Source organism: Anomalospiza imberbis, chromosome 5, assembly GCF_031753505.1.
Source record: "Anomalospiza imberbis isolate Cuckoo-Finch-1a 21T00152 chromosome 5, ASM3175350v1, whole genome shotgun sequence".
NCBI lineage: Eukaryota > Metazoa > Chordata > Aves > Passeriformes > Viduidae > Anomalospiza > Anomalospiza imberbis.
The window spans coordinates 50192020-50207579 of NC_089685.1; the positions used below are offsets into that span (position 1 = coordinate 50192020).

The 15560-nt window shown below is 53.8% G+C and overlaps 1 long non-coding RNA gene across 1 annotated transcript; it reads right to left on the reverse strand.

Moving 5' to 3' along the window:
* Window positions 1-1730: 1730 nt before the first annotated feature.
* LOC137474245 (uncharacterized) lies at window positions 1731-14665 on the reverse strand. The gene is made up of 5 exons (XR_010999253.1): window positions 13488-14665; window positions 12855-12971; window positions 10673-12528; window positions 3627-7399; window positions 1731-2791 (listed from the first exon to the last, which is right to left on the reverse strand). It is a non-coding gene; the product is annotated as an uncharacterized lncRNA (long non-coding RNA).
* Between the last annotated feature and the right edge of the window lie 895 nt (window positions 14666-15560).

Sequence of the window (15560 nt, forward strand, 5' to 3'; positions counted from 1 at the left end):
GGGCGGGGGGCGCCGGGCTCCGGCCCTCTGGGCTTTATTCTCCGGCACCCCGAGCCCCGCGGCTGCGGGAAAGAGGGAGAGGGAAGGACAGGGACAGAGCAGAGATGGGGGGGTGAGGAGGGAAGGGAAAGGCCAGGTGGGGAAGAGGGAGGGTGGACAGGGGAGGAGGAGAGGGGAATAGAACGGGATAGCGGGGTAGTGACAGGAAACGAAGGAGTGTAGGGGTCAGGTTTGGGGGGAGAGGAGGGAAGGGGGAGAACGTTGGAGAAAGAAAGGGAATACGGGGAGAAGGAAGGAGGGGTAGAGAGGGGGACAGGAGGGGAGGCCGAAGCCCCCGAGCCTCACCCGCGGAGCCCGCACGGGAGCTCCCGCCCGCACCGTGCTCTGAGTGAGCAAATGGCGGCCGAGGCGATAACCGGGGCTTAAATCCCCTCGGCCCCGCCCCGCGCAGCCGCCCTGGGGCCCCGCGCACCTGAGCCGGCCCGCCCCTCACACCTGAGCCAGCCCCGCCCCTCACACCTGAGCCGGCCCCGCCCCTGAAGCCGCGGCCCCGCCCCGGGCTGAGCCCCGGCCCCGCCTCACGGAGCCCCGGCCCCGCCCCGGGCTGAGCCCCGGCCCCGCCTCACGGAGCCCCGGCCCCAGCCCGGGCCCATTCCGGGCCCCGCCTCACGGAGCCCCGCCGTGCCCGGGATGGGGCCGGGCCCATCGCTCGCGTTCCCGCCCCTCACACCTGGGCCGAACCGGGGCTGGCACCGGCGCTGGGACCGGGGCTTCGGGTCCGGGTCCTGCCCGTGTCGCCGGGGGTCCCGGGGCCGGAGGACCGGGGCGGGATTGGCGCTGGGATGGGGACCGGGCTCGCCGCGGGCGGGAGGAGCCGCTGCGGGACGGGCGCTGGGGCCGAGCCCGGCGCTGCCGCTCCTGCTCCGGCTGCGGCCCCGCCGGGGCTCCGGGACCCCCCAGACCCCGCCGGTCCCCGCAGAGCCGGGGAATTTGTTTTGAACTTTTCATCCAGCCTAGGCAGATAATTCTCATGGAGAAACCCCAAAAATAAAGGATATGGGATCGGGGGACGGGGGGTCGGGGCACGGGCAGTGTTCTGCTTGAAATTAAAAACCCTCTGGGAAGAAGAAATCTGTGGAACAGCTCATTTCCAATCCTGGACCGGCTTCTGTGTGATTGCCTGTGATTCCAGCTGCTCCCGTGGCATTTTAAGCCTGTGGCTCTCTAATGAAGTGTCAGGTACTGAGCACGACAGAAAATAATGGGAAAACTCTCGGGATCAGGCAGTGTCCCAAAGAGCTGGCAGTGCCCAGCATTCCCGACTGGATTCTGGGGATCCCAGCAGAGCCCTTCCATAGTGTCCCCATGGAGCTGACACTGTCCAGCATTCCTAGCTGGAATGTGGAGGTGACAGTCCCCCCTTCCATAGCGTTCCTGTGTCTCTGGCACTGCTCACCATCCCTGCCCAGGGTTTGGGGGTTCCAGCACAGCCCCCCCAGCACATCCCACTGCTTCCTCAAGTCCCCTTTAACCAGGATCATTTTTCGGGGTGGGGGCACCCAAAGCCAGCAGAATTGGCTTTAACCAGTTTTGGGGGATCTCCCCTCTCCCCTCCTCACTGAATTCCTGCTGCCAAATCCCAGCCTGAGGCTCAGCTCCCCGTCCCCTCAATCCCTCTGAGGAACTGGACTTGGATTGCCCAATCCAGCAGGGCAGCAACGCTGTTTCTCCTCACTGTGTATCTTGATTGCAGGAACTGCTGAAGAAATAATTCAAAGAAATTCAGAGAACGAAGAGACACAAAGGAAGAGAGAGCTGCCAGCTCCAACCAAGGGCTGCTCAAACCCCTTCTCACCGATTTGCTTTAATTAACCAATGCAAATGAACCAGTCCAAACCACACTGATGCGGTTTTATTCTTTTTAATCAAATTATAAATACTGCAGAATATAAAAGAACACTTTTGACCCCAAAACTCTTCTAGGAGATACACAGGGCAGGGCTGCACTGCACCCCCAAAGTGAGGATTGGGAGAACCGAGAGAAAAGAAAATCCAGGCTGAGATTCCTGGGAGATTGGTGCAGCTTCTGCCAGCCAGAACAACCCTTGGTCTGAACACACCTGCGGGATCTCATCAGTATCCTCCCGGGCCTTTTATTAAAAGCAGATTTCCACAGAGAATTAATGACATACAGAAAATTAAATGGTAACGGAAAGGAGCAGCTCCCCCAGCCCATCAGGCTGCAGCATCCAAAAGAAAATGAACAGGAAGATTATGGATTATGGATTGGGACCATCCCAAATCCCAAATTCCCCGTGTGGAATACCACTCTCCTCTGCTCTAGAAATCACCACCTCTCTTGGTGGACAAACCCTTCAGCTCTGCTTCCAATTCACCGAGCTCCCAGCTGTGCCACCGAGATTGTCCGCACCGTGTCCGGGGCGGGATCCAGGGAGACCGGCAGGGAATTGCCGCGGGAACGCTGCCCAGGAAGCTCCCGGCCCTGCCCTGTGCCTGCAGCCCAGAGGGAGATCTCTTCCCACAGCTCCGGCTGCGCTCGGCGCGTCCCGGCGCTTCCCACGCGGAGCCGCACGGCTCCCTCCGCCCGCTGCCTCGGGAGCGTCCCTGCGGTGCCAGCAGGAAAGGAGCCTCTCCGGGACACGGACTGGGGATCCAGGGGGAGAAAAGGAGTTTTCGGTCTCCAGCCTCACGCAGCAGCTGGGCCTGGCGATCGCTGGCAAAGCCCCGGCAGAGGCCACCTTGTCCAGGGCATCGCTGCCAGAGGCCATTCCTGCAAAATCAGGGGAAAAGGGGATGAACCTTGGAGCTCCTGGAGTTAGCCAGGAGCTTGGCCAAAAGACTGGAAGAAAACTCACATCCCCAGCAGAGATAAAAACAGAGGAGGAAAATGCAACCTGAGGTGATGAAAAGAGAAGGGAATGATCGGAACCATTTGAAATGGGTAAGAGGAAATGGCCTGACGTGATCCCAGGGGAAGTTTAGGCTGGATATTGGGAAGTCTCACAGTGGAAAGGCTGTCCAGCCCTGGCACAGCTGCTCAGGGCACTGGTGGAGACCTCATCCCTGGAGGGATTTAAAGCTATGTGGATGTGGCACTTGGGGACGTGGGATAGTGGTGGCCTCAGCAGTGCTGGGGAATGGTTGGGCACTGTGATCTCAGAGGGCTCCTCCAACCTGAAGGATTCCATGATTCCAAGGACACCCTGAACCTGCCAGCACAGACACACCTGTGCCTGCTGCAAGCATCATTTTCCTTCCTCTCCCTTGCTTGGCTGCCAAATATTCCCTGGTGACAGGGAACACGGGAGCAGTCCTTGCTGTGGGAGAGGCCAGCAGGATTAGATCCAATTCCCTGACAGGATCCAGCCAGTCCTGTCCCCAGCTGCTTGGGAAGCTCCCAGTCCCTTCCAGCAGCAAGAGAGGGAAATCACCTCGTGCCGTGGGACAATGACACGAGAGCTGTGGGGAGAGAGCGGCAGAGACGGGACAGGAACAACACCAGAGCTTTCCAAAGGGAACACCTGCCAGATCAACCTCCAGGACCTGTGGAAAGCATTTTCCAGCTGAGCTGTGAGTCCATCTACTCCTGTCTTCCACTCACTGACCTTTCAGCCACGGCCAGGAGCCTCTCTGGAAGGAAGGTCCCCTCTGTGTCCATGGATGTGGCTTTTCCCTCGCTGCCCCCGTGGTCTATGGGGAGCTAAAGGAGAAGAAAAGGATTGAACAGGGAATAAATATCCATAAATACAGCAGATATGGCCACATGCCCTCACTGAGGTCATATAACAAATAATATCCCAAGCTATTGTGATGAAAGTCCCTTTTAGCTGGGAAGAGCAAGAGGAAACATTCCTGGTCCCATCTCTGACTCCTTCCCTTTGCAGTACCTGTCACCCTGGAGTGCCAGGACAACAGGGAATGGCTTCCCACTGACACAGGGCAGGGATAGATGGCATCTTGGGAAGAAATTCTTCCCTGGGAGGGCGCTGAGGCCCTGGCACAGGGTGCCCAGAGAAGCTGAGGCTGCCCCTGGATCCCTGGCAGTGTCCAAGGCCAGGCTGGACGGGGCTTGGAGCAGCCTGGGAGAGTGGAAGGTGTCCCTGCCCGTGGCAGGGGTGGAGCAGGATGAGCCTTTAAGGTCCCTTCCACCCCGAACCATTCCGGCATCCCACGGCTCCAGCTCTGGCGGGCCCTGCCGGGGCCAGCAGTGCCTCCCGGTCCCCCGGCCCGCGGTCCGGAGCTCCCCGCGTTCCCCGCCCGGGGTCCCCTCCCGGTGCCCAATTCCAGCCCCGCTCCTGCCCCTCAGGCCCTGGACTTGCCACGGTCCTTCGCCACAGCTGCCTCCCCAGCTGTCCCCCTCGCAGATCCCCGGGGCCGTGCCGGCCCTTTCCGCGCCCCTGCCCTGAGCTGACAGCCTTTGCTTTGCACCAGGGCCCGCCCCAGCGATTGCTCCCGCTGGAATATCCCCCCCACCGCGTGCGTGGCTGCTGGAAGCCGGGACGTGCCTCGGGGCTGGGGTTTTGGAAGGATGATGGGGATTCAGCACCTACTGCAAGCGCTTGAGGGACTGCCCAGTGTGTAGAAAAATGCTGATTTGTGCCCAGGGCTGCCTAAACGGCCATCCTGCAGAATTCCAGGGCTTCTTCCTTCTTTCTCCACTGCCATTCGGTTAAACTGGAACCTCTGGGAGATTGAAGGCTCCCACGGAGAGCAGAGTTCATCTAATCCCACCTGACCTCTGGTTCTTCAGCTCCTCCACGTAGCTCCATTGAGGGCCCAGGAGCTGGGCACCCGGAGCAGCGGGAGCCGGGGCTGGCAGGACTCTGCTGGCTGCTCCTCGGGGCTCAGCCCTGTCTGCAGCTGGGAGCAGGCAGGGCACGGACACGGGGCTGGCAGGCGGCTGCTGTGCCCCGCAGGATTTAATTAGCAGCTCCAATGGCCTCCTGCTTCTCGGGGTGTCCCGAGGTGCCCTCACAACCCAGAACAAACACCCAGGCTGGGAGCTACCATCCCACGCATCCCTGCCTTTGGGGGAGCCCATTTCCCACCTCTGAGAGCAAATGTATTTTTCTGTCCCTCGTTTGCAGACCCTGAACGGCGAAGCTCCGGCTCTGGCGAGCACGAGGAGTCTGGAGCCACGTTAGCACAGGAGATGGCAAAGGAAACGGTGGGAACAAGGACACCGCACAGTCCACGGGCAGGAGCAGAGGGAGAAGAGAGGCAGGGAGCAAGGGGCTCCTCCCCGAGCAGGCATTTAATGCATCCTCTGGCCATTTCTCCAAGTGATACTCGCTGTGCACAAAGATAAGGTGGCCAAAAGCAAATCTCCATCACCGGGCCAGTGCCAATGTCCTCTGACCTGAGGCGGCTCTGCTGATTCCAGCTCTGCTCCTGCCCATCCCACCTGGGTTATTTTCCAGCCGTCCATGGGTCACTTGTCCCCTTGGGAAGGACAGCACACAGCCCGGCCCAGCAGCTCCGTGCTTGCAGAGGGATGCATTCAGCTGTTTCATGCCTGGATTGCCCACTCCTGTGCATCCTCCTGGGAAATGCAGCAGGCCCTGGGATTCGGGCTCCCAGCCGTGCCCAGCCCGGGCTCGCTTTCACCTCGGTCCCTTGGGTTTCTGTCCTCACAGCAAATCCTGAACTGCACCCCGGATGACATCCCAGCGCTCCTCACCCGGCTCCAGAAGGCAGCAGAGGATTCCCACAGCGCAGCCAAAGGAGGAAAGGGAGGCAGAGCCAGAGGAAAGGGCCGGCAGGGGCAGTGCAGCAGCCGGAACAAACGGGGAGCACAGGGGGCTCGGATGAAGGTGGGGGGACACCTCAGCTCCCAGCCCAGCAGGGCCGCATCGGTGCCGCGGCACCGCCGCGATCCTGGCGCAGCAGCTCGGGAGGTGCCGCTGCTCCGGGGGCGCCTCTGGCAGAGCTCACGGAGCGGAGCCTCCGGCACACGGAGGGCGTTTGCCTTTCCCTGAGCCCCTCGTTTTCAGCAGTTCTGGTCTCAACACCCATTTCTGCTGTGCCTTCTGCACGGCAGGGGGATGGAACCTTCCCAAGGGGGATGCTCTCACCAATGTGTCCTTCTCTGCCCCTCTTCCTGACAGAGGGAATGCTGACCCTCCGAGCAGGACCCCGAGCAAGGCCGAGTTCATCGACTGCCTCCAGAAACCAAACGGGCTTTGAACCTCTTGGTGAGACACGGAGGAGTTTCCATCCCATGCAGGGACAGGGCTTTTCCCAGTGTATCCCAGCAGCGAGTGTTCAGAGGGAAATTAGAGCAGAAAACACTGCCAAGGGACTAAGGTGTGAATTCCAGGTTCTTCAGAAACCAGGACAAACATTGTGTCAGGCTTGTGCAGATTTCCTGGGACAAGCTGTTAAACCAAAACTAGAAACATCCAGTCCAGGATGGGACAGAGCAGCCAGAGGGTTGCAGCGCCCAGGTCTTTTCAGATCCAGGCCTGGGAAGTCTCTGCTTGACAGCAGCTGAAGTTCCTCATTACCCTGATATTCCTGGCTCCTCTCTTTCTCCCCTGCCAGACCCTCTGGATTGTGGAGAGGATGAAAAGCAGGAGCACAAAGATGTTCCCAGTGCTGCCAGCTCTGTTCAGTGAAACACGAGAGACCAGGAGGGGAAGGAGCCAGCAGGAATTCTGTCAGTTGTGACCAAACTTGTCCAGTGAATACATCCCACAAGCTCCTTCCTGGGCAGTCATTAATAAGGAAACTCCAGAGGTTGTAAACAACCCTAATGCAGGACACCAAGCTTAGGCTTTTCCTTGAGAAGCAAATAGGGATAACTTGTGCCTGCTCAGGATCAGAAGGAGCAGCTGATCTGACAAGATCCCAGGGCTGAGGGTCGAGCAGAGCTGGTACTCCGTGGTGGAGCCCTGCCATGTTCCTCCCCACGTGGCTGCCGAGTCCCTGGGAAGTGCCCGTTCACTGGGTCACCCTGCTGCCAGCAGCTGCTTCCCACTTCCCACTCCACACTAATGTTTCATCTCTGGCATTTCCATTGCTTTGCATTTCAGTGGGAGCAGGGAGCCTGTCTCCCATGGCAGCAGTGCCAGGAGCCCAGGGCAGGAGGAGGAGCTGCAGGGAAGCACAAACTGGAGATGTTTCTCACCACAGCTCCGCCGATCGCTGCTGCCGAAACGCAGTTCTTGCAGGAAATCAATCCCAAGTGTTTGCTCCTCCATTCTGCCACAGCTCACCTCAAACACCAGGTGATTTGGAGCCTTTCAGTGGCCAGGGCAGCTCCAGGTGCCACAGACAAGACCTTGGTGGGGACGTTTCCTTGTCAGCAATTTGCCAAGGGACCCTCAAAACACCCATCCTGTTGTTTTCATTCATGGAACCAGTGGGATTGTCAACCCTGCAAGAGGCAGAAACAACAATAACCAACCCTGGCCCTTCCTCACTAGGACTTCCAAAATAAGGCAAGGTTTGTGTGTCTGTTCAAATCACCTTCAAAGGCACTGATTTAACAGAGAGGGGATTCCACTCCTCCTGAAATTCATCAAGAATTAGAAATAAACACAAAATAAAAAGGAATGATTCCTATGCCCTACACTACAAATTCTTCTCATCAGTCTGCAACACTCCCTCCATGGGACAGAAAAGAGGAGACACACTCAGGGTGGGGTTAAACTGTGTTTCCTTTCTCTTTCCAGGCCAAACTCAGGAAGCGTATCCAGAATCCCCACACTTTGGAATTGGTGCACTTCCTATTTGGGCCACTGGAACTGGGAAATCTTATTCCCAGGTCTCATGAGGAGTAGCAGCTTGAAGTAAACACAGGAACCCCAGCAAATCTGAATCTTTCCACCCAATCAATAAAACCTTACTGTGAATATCAAAACCTGGGCCTCCAGAGTTTTTTTATCAGGAGTTACATCCCTGGATTTGTACATTTCCTAATATTATCTCTTCCCAACAAAGCACTGGGCATCTAAGGAATACAGACATGGGTGTGCTAACCACTGGTTACCCCTCTGGAGTGTCAGAGCTTGGAAAGAAGGGCAGCTGGGGCTTTTCCTGGTGGTACCCGTGAGGTGTATTTTACCTAAGAGCCCCTTCCCACATCTTCCCCTGAATCCACCAAAAATCCACCTGTTCATTCCCCAGCTGCTTCCTCCCTCTTTGCCTTTATCCAACAGAATTTTAACAGGTGAATATTCCCCTCTGGAATAGCACCTTCCATTCCAAACCTAATAGCAAACAAATCATTTCCTCTGACCTTCATTATTAGGATTTCACCATGAGCTGGTGGGTGGAAAATGATCCTCTCCTGGCCCCTGCTGGATTCCTGGAGCAGGGATTCTTTCTCTTTTTCCTCTGCCCCCCTTCAGGCTTTATTCCACGGCTTTTGCTTCCAATCCTTGAATCCTTTCCCTCTCTCCAGGAGCTCCCAGCAGTCCCACACCCTCTTTTCTCCCATCCTGGTCATTTCTCCAGGAATAGATCTGTGCATTTCAATTCCCTTCTCTTTCCTCCAACAATTCCCACCAATCCAGACCTACAGCTGACACAAAATCCAAATCCAGACCTTGCCATCCCTAAAGCAGCAACTCCAAACACACAATCCTGGGAAATTTGCGTTAATTCAAACCTAACATTCAGGCCCCACAGCTCAGGCTGCAGCACAGTCAGTGCAACAAGTGATCCACAGGAGCTGTGGGATGTTCTGCTGCTCCTGCAATGGCATTTATGGCTGTGCAGGTCAGAACAAGGCCTGAGCAGACAGGACTGGAGAATCAACACCAAGCAGTGACCCCTGTGCTTGGCAGGGGCCTGGAGCATCCCAGTCCAGGCTCTGGGCTTCATGTGCCTGCTTCTACTGCAGTGAACCTGGCAGGGGAACTGCCAGAAGCAGAAATAAAATCCAGCTGCAGCAAAGCCCATGACCACATTCAGAAACCCTTCAGCAAAAAAGCCTTGGAAAAGCAAAGGCGGTGTGGTGACCTGGAGCTCCAGGGGACTGAGGGGAAGGTGGACAAGAAGCAGCCAGCAAAGAGCTGCCCCTGCTTCTCCCTCCAGCCACTGCAGCGAGGGCAGCTTCCCTGCAATTTCACACTCAGCGTCTCTGCCAAGCTCAACAAGCCAACAAAAGGCACTCCAAGATTTACTTCAGACTTTTCCAGCACTGCACTTGCCACAATCCTTTGGGCACAAGGAGCCTTCCAGACTGCCCCACACCTTCACATCCCACTGGCTCGTTTTGGCACAGTTGGAAAGTTCAGTCCCTTCCAAAAGGACCTCTCTGCAGTCTCTTTCTGAATCCAGAACATCCCTAGCTTTGCTTTCCCCTTGAATGTTCTGCTCCCTGCACAGCCAAGGCCCTTCCAGCGCTTGGCAAGTGCCAGTCGAGGAATCCAAGCCCAGAGCCTGCCTGGGAGGAAGGAATGTGTGTGCCACAGGAAGAGTGTGAAAAATGCACATTAAATGATTGGCTCTTTGCAAATATTAAATGGAATACTATATGTGTTATGTTGGAAAGTTATTTTGTAGTGCTGTATCAGTCCTCTTTAAGTAGTGTGGTGGATAGTTTTAGGTTATAACATAACGTTATAATAGAAACTATGCAATGTAAGATATTTTTTAACTAGCTCAAGAAAGGGATGGGATAATCAAGAAATTATTTGCACAGAGATAACAGCAACAAGACACCTAAGAGTTACTGCTTCCTTATCGGAAAAGACATTCTTCCACCTCCTCTCCATCTTTAAGGAGCCTCCAGGATTAAGGGGAAGAAGTTGATGATAACCAGAGAACACCCCTTATTTGAAAAGAATTTATGCATCACGTATGAGATATATGAATATGCAACAGGGTACTGCTTTTAAGGGTTAATCCTTGGTTAGCGAGCCATGCTTTCAAGAGGAAAGCACCCAGACATCCGTAATTCTTTGCTTTTTATTGTCCTTCATTATCCTAACTCTGTCTAAATTCTTGTTGCTCTATTTTTATAACTATTTTATCACTATGAAACTTTTAAAATGCAAAACAAGTGACTGGCGTTTTTCACAAGAGCATCCCAAGCCTGTCACTGCCAGCCCTCCCTTCTCGCCACGGCCCCAGTGGCACCGGAACCGTCCCTGCCGGCAGAAATCCCCTGGGGAACACCGTGAGCTGTCTCCGGTCCGCTGGGCTGGGAGAACAGGCCAGCAGCTCGCAGGGAAATCCGGGGCACCTGCTGAGCCCACAGCAGCTGTGGAACGGCACGGCGGCAGCACCTCACCAAAACTACATTAAAAGAAATGCCAACATCTCGGAGTCGCTCCAGCCTTGAGATCCTAGAGCAAAACCAACAAGGATTTTTATTTTTAGATGCTTGGGAGCAGTCCGTCCCATTTCAGCCCATTTCTGTGGCTTGTTTCCAGCTGCTGATGTTCATTTCCCAGCTCCGACCTGGCTGCCAGCGCTATGGCTGCTTCCACACACACAGACACACACACACACGCACACAGACACACGAGGCTGCTGCCAGCTGTCATTCCAGCAGCTCCCGGGGACACGAACACCGCCACAGCTCCCACCTCCTCAGCCCGAGGCCGCCCAGCACTCCCAGGGAGCTGCCGGCAGCGGGAATTCTCCTGCTGGCCCTGCCTGGCAAAGCCTGCCTCCAGCTCCGGCCGCCGCCTCTCACCTCCTGCGAAAGAGCAGCTGCATCCTGCTGGTGCTGCCGGCGCCGCTGCCCCACGGCCCGTGGCCCCGTGGCCCGGTGTCCCCGTGTCCCGTGTCCCGTGGCCCCGTGTCCCCGTGGCCCGTTTCCTTCTAGGATGCAATTTCCTCCCCTACCCAAGGCGCATGCGCAGAATACCGCCATCTTTGGAAGGTCAAATAAGCCTAGTGCCGATGGCCGCCGTCGGTGTGTCATCACGTGACTTCCGGTACAGTCCGCCATCTTGGGTGCTGGCAGGCGTCACTTCCGGTTAAGACGCCATCTTCGGTGTGGCAACACGTGACTTCCTGCTCGTGTCACCACACTGGCAGAAGTCATTTTCGGATGAGACGCCATATTTAGTGTGGCATCACGGGACCGCGGGGTTATCCCGCCATCTTTGGTACCGGCGGAAGTAACTGCCCAGTGCGACGCCATCTTCGCTGTGGTATCACTCGACTTCATCCCTTCTGTGCTGGCAGAAGCCACTTCCGGCTGGGCCGCCATCTTTGGTGTGGTAGCACTAAGGCCCTCGCTCCTTACAAAGGTGTCTCCAGGGCTGCCTGAAGCCGACCCCACTGCGCTGCCGTGCTGGCCCCGGTGTCTGTCCTGGCCCCGAGCCTTCCCGCCGTCGTGCCTCCCACGGCGACACACAGACTGTCACTTTGGAAAGGATTGCACAGCCCGGCAATGGCTTCAGAGAGAACCGTGAAATTCAAGGCAAAGGCCGTTTCCAGGAGGGGTGCTGGAGGGCGAAGGCGGGAAGGCTCGGGGCTGCTCGCAGCTCAGCGCTGCCCGCCCCGAGCAGGCAGGAGGGGACGGGGCTCTGCCGGCGCCCGCCCCTGTCCTGCAGCGCCGGCGCTCGCGTTCAGCGCAGCTCGGTGAGAGCGCTCCGTGCTGTTCACGATGCGGCTCCTGGTCAGCCCGAGCGCCTGGGGAAGGATTGCGGAGGTGAAATTTAGGTGCTACGCTTGTTTGTGACTATCCCGAAAATTACCACTTGCAAAGCCCTTTGCAAACACACTCATCCCGTTCCTTCGCCTCCTCACAGCCAGCAGCTGGCTGGCATCCAGTCTCTTTAAAATGGTAAATGAACAAAGATCCGGCAGCAAGCCAGTGTGACTCTCACCACGCAACTCAGTGCTCTGGAGAGCTAACTCTTGTCTTGGTCAGGTCCTTCCAGCTATACCTTACACTGCTGGAACAACACCGCCTCCTGTGCCTTATGTCACCCCAACCCCTCAGATGACTCCAGGAGCCTTGGCAGGAGCAGGGACGCAAAGCAGCAGGCAGGGAACACCACCACCACCACCATCATCATCATCACCACCTTTTTTTTCCAGTTTCATATCTCCCTGCTCTGGCCCAGAATCAGGTTTTTCATATATCACTGCCAGCCAGGTACTCAGCATTAATTCGCTCAGAAGTTTTCCCTGTGTTTTGCAACACACAAATCCCTTGTGTATTTAACGGTCCTTTAAAACCTTTCGTCTGGAAGGATCCAAACTTGCTTATGAATTTAAGTTCCTCAAGTTTGAAACACATCCTCTGTGTGGTAGAGTGAATTCAATCCAACAATTCCCAGGTCAATGCCAAGCTCTGGGTTATTTGAGATGAATTTTTCATTTCCCACAATGGAGCAGATGTATGTAGACCACCATACACCCACTTAACGTACCCAGCTGGAACCTTTGACGCATTTTAAAGTATTTTGTTAATTTATTTTGCCTAAAATTCTTGACTAGCGTGCTCTCAGTTCACAGACTTCTCTCATAAATTGTCCACTGGAAGTTTTATTTCCCAGGCTCACCTTGGTGTTTCTCAGAGAGGGCTGGGAGGTGCTTGCAGAGCCACACGGAAATCAAGGAACAGTGACAGTACCTGTCAGCTCCTCTGCAGTAACTTCGTTACCTTGTCCCACATCGCCTCCCGCGGCTTCAACGGGAAATATTTTTCATCCTTTACCCGCCCCTGACGTCTTACTCTGAAGCCTTCTGCTTGGTGGAGCAGCATTTTGCATTTGACTGCTGGACCCTGCAGATACTTAATCTAGAAGCCATTTGGATTCCTTTTAGATTAAAGAATACACAATACTTCCCATTAAAGTCAGTGTCAGGTTTGGGGTTTTCCCCCCTTAATGAACGTCTTAAAAAAAAAAAAACCCAACCTTTAAACAACTCAGTAGATTTTGTAAAACTGCCTCCATTCCAATATTAAAGATGTTCTTTGAGAAGCAGCTCTTGACAATATAAAATGTAATATATATTACACACTACAATGTTTACTGGAAAGGAAAAGAAAAAGAATTCAGCGTTATTTTTGTATTAGTATATGATATATCCATTATGTATATTATATATACAAATATTTGTATATTTGTATATTATTTGAAAAAATTTCAGTACATGAAATTATTTGGAAATGCTGTGTTAAAACGTTCATTTTTGCAATTGTTGAAATAGAACCTTTCTTCTTTATTGAAGGGTTTTGTTTGTTTGTTTGTTTTTCACCAAGAAATACAATTACAGAAATTAATTTGTATCTGCAAAATGTTTATGTTGTGATGAACACCACATTTTGTAATTACAAAATCTGGTAGTTCAATCTGTCTTTGCATTTCGTTATGGGATCAGTGTGTCCTGCTCCAGACCTGCAGGCACCTTGCGTATGTCCTACCATGTAAAACCTTTACAATCCTGTTTTTCCCCTCAGATTTCTCAGCAGAGCCTGAGGCCCCTGAAGAGACTCCTTATAAATAGAAAAAAGTTATTCATATCCATAAATCACCAAAAAACTGTACCTGTGGGATCCAGAAATCTTATGGGACACTTTTGGCAGTTCTCAGCGCTCCAAATTCACTGGGGTGGGTTTAATCCCCACAGGATCCTGGAGAAAGAAGGGAAGGAATAATTCTGCATCCAGTCTGAGGGCTACATAATATGTTGAATAATTGCACATCAAGTGAGGAGGATGAAAGGGACTATTGCAAACCAGCTCATTTGCTGAAAAAAGGGCAGCATCCTGTGAGAGGAGAAATTTGTGACCATCTAATTAAGAAATATGTAATTATCCCTACACTTAAGGGGTCTGATGTTCCAGTTTACTTAGAAAGGAAGTCAGCCTCACCCAGATCCATGGAAAAGGTATGGAGCAACTAATCCTGGATTTCCAGACACACGAAGGACAAGCCAATCTCAAACAATCTGTGATTCTGTATTGCTCTAAGTTCTGTAAAATAGTAATTTACAGCAAGTTGAGGGGAACTATTCCGAGAATGTAGAGAGGCAGAAATTATTTTCTCCATGCAAAAGTTTTTGCTACCTGAGTTGGTAGATTGATTTCTTCCAATATAATTCTTGAAATGACTTTGAATACTGAAGCAGAGGAAATGTATTATAAATTGGCAGCTAGAAAAAGAAAAATAAGATTATTCTATTTCTTTTTCATATTAAAATAAAAAACCCAGGGGAAAACATTGTCAATTTTGTCACAGTATATTTCACAGCTTGTATACTGTAATTTTTTTGTTGAATGTTTTTTTCAGTAAACTAAAATTAACTTGAGGAAGAAAAAATCAACTAACAACTTCACTGAAAATAAATTTGATGTATCAAGTGCACATCAGTGTCTTGATTATACATTTTCTATAACATAATTAAACTATCCTCTTGAAATTGTTTCCAATGAGCACCCTCTTAGAAATTGTAATGTACCCTGAAAAATGAAACAGAGTGACCTATTCTTAAAGTAATGTAATGAGCACAGCATTGAGGATTAAAAGCTATGGGATAAAAAATATTGTTTGTTTTTTATGTGTACAGAAGGATGCGGTGAGAACTGTAATAGCAGCTGGCTTTGCTGTCTCAGGCAGGTTCAGCAAAGGATGCTCTCCAAAGACCTTCTCTTTAGCTGTAAGAACTTTCAAGGAATTGTTGAGAAGTGGAGATCAGGAGGGCAGATAAAGGAAAAAACAAACAGGACCTTGCACTTGAGTGTTCGGGTTTACAGAGAAGTAAGGAAAAACTGTGTGTGTACAAACACTTTATTTCCTTGCCTTTGGAGGAAGTGGACAAGGCCATGCCCGATGCTCCAGTTCAGGCATCCATGTGGGACAAAATGATGGACATAAGCAGAAAGTGATATGGGGAGAATGTGGAATAAAAATGGGGTGCTGCAAAAGAGAGCAGAAACATCACCAAAACCACACTCGTGGAGGCTGTACAAAAACTGGGAGAAGGACAGGGAAAAGGAAGGAGACGCAGGCAAGAAGCCGAGAGAGATTTACGGGCACTGAAATGAGGCAGCAGCGGGAAAACTAAATGCCCTGGGAGGGTGGGAACTGGAGGACACCGCGGGAATGACAGTGCCGGCGGGAGAAAAGTGGGAAGAAATGGGGCTGGCCGCGCCAATGCACACACCCCGCTCGCCCTCAGCAGCGCGCTCCTGCCCGCGCGGAGCGCCCGCACCCCAAACCCCTCAGGCGCCCCCGCGCGGCCTCCCTCCAGCGCCGCGCCCGCGCAGCGCCCCGAGCGGGGCGGCCTCGGGACCGCGCGGGGCCGCGCACACGGACACACGGACACGCGGACACGCGGACACACGGACACGCGGACACACGGACACGCGGACACGCGGACACACGGACACGCGGACACGCGGACACCTGTGTGCACGTGCGGCCACGTGTGTCCGCACTGACAGGCACGGACAAGCGGCCGGACAGCGCCCACCCACGCCCTGCAATGCCGTGCCCCCAAATCAGGGAATACGCCCTGCGTTGGAAGGGACCCCTCAGGATCAGGAGTCCAGCTGCTGGCCCTGCACAAAGCACCCCACAAAACAGTCCCACCCTGTGCATCCCCGAGAGCGCTGTCCA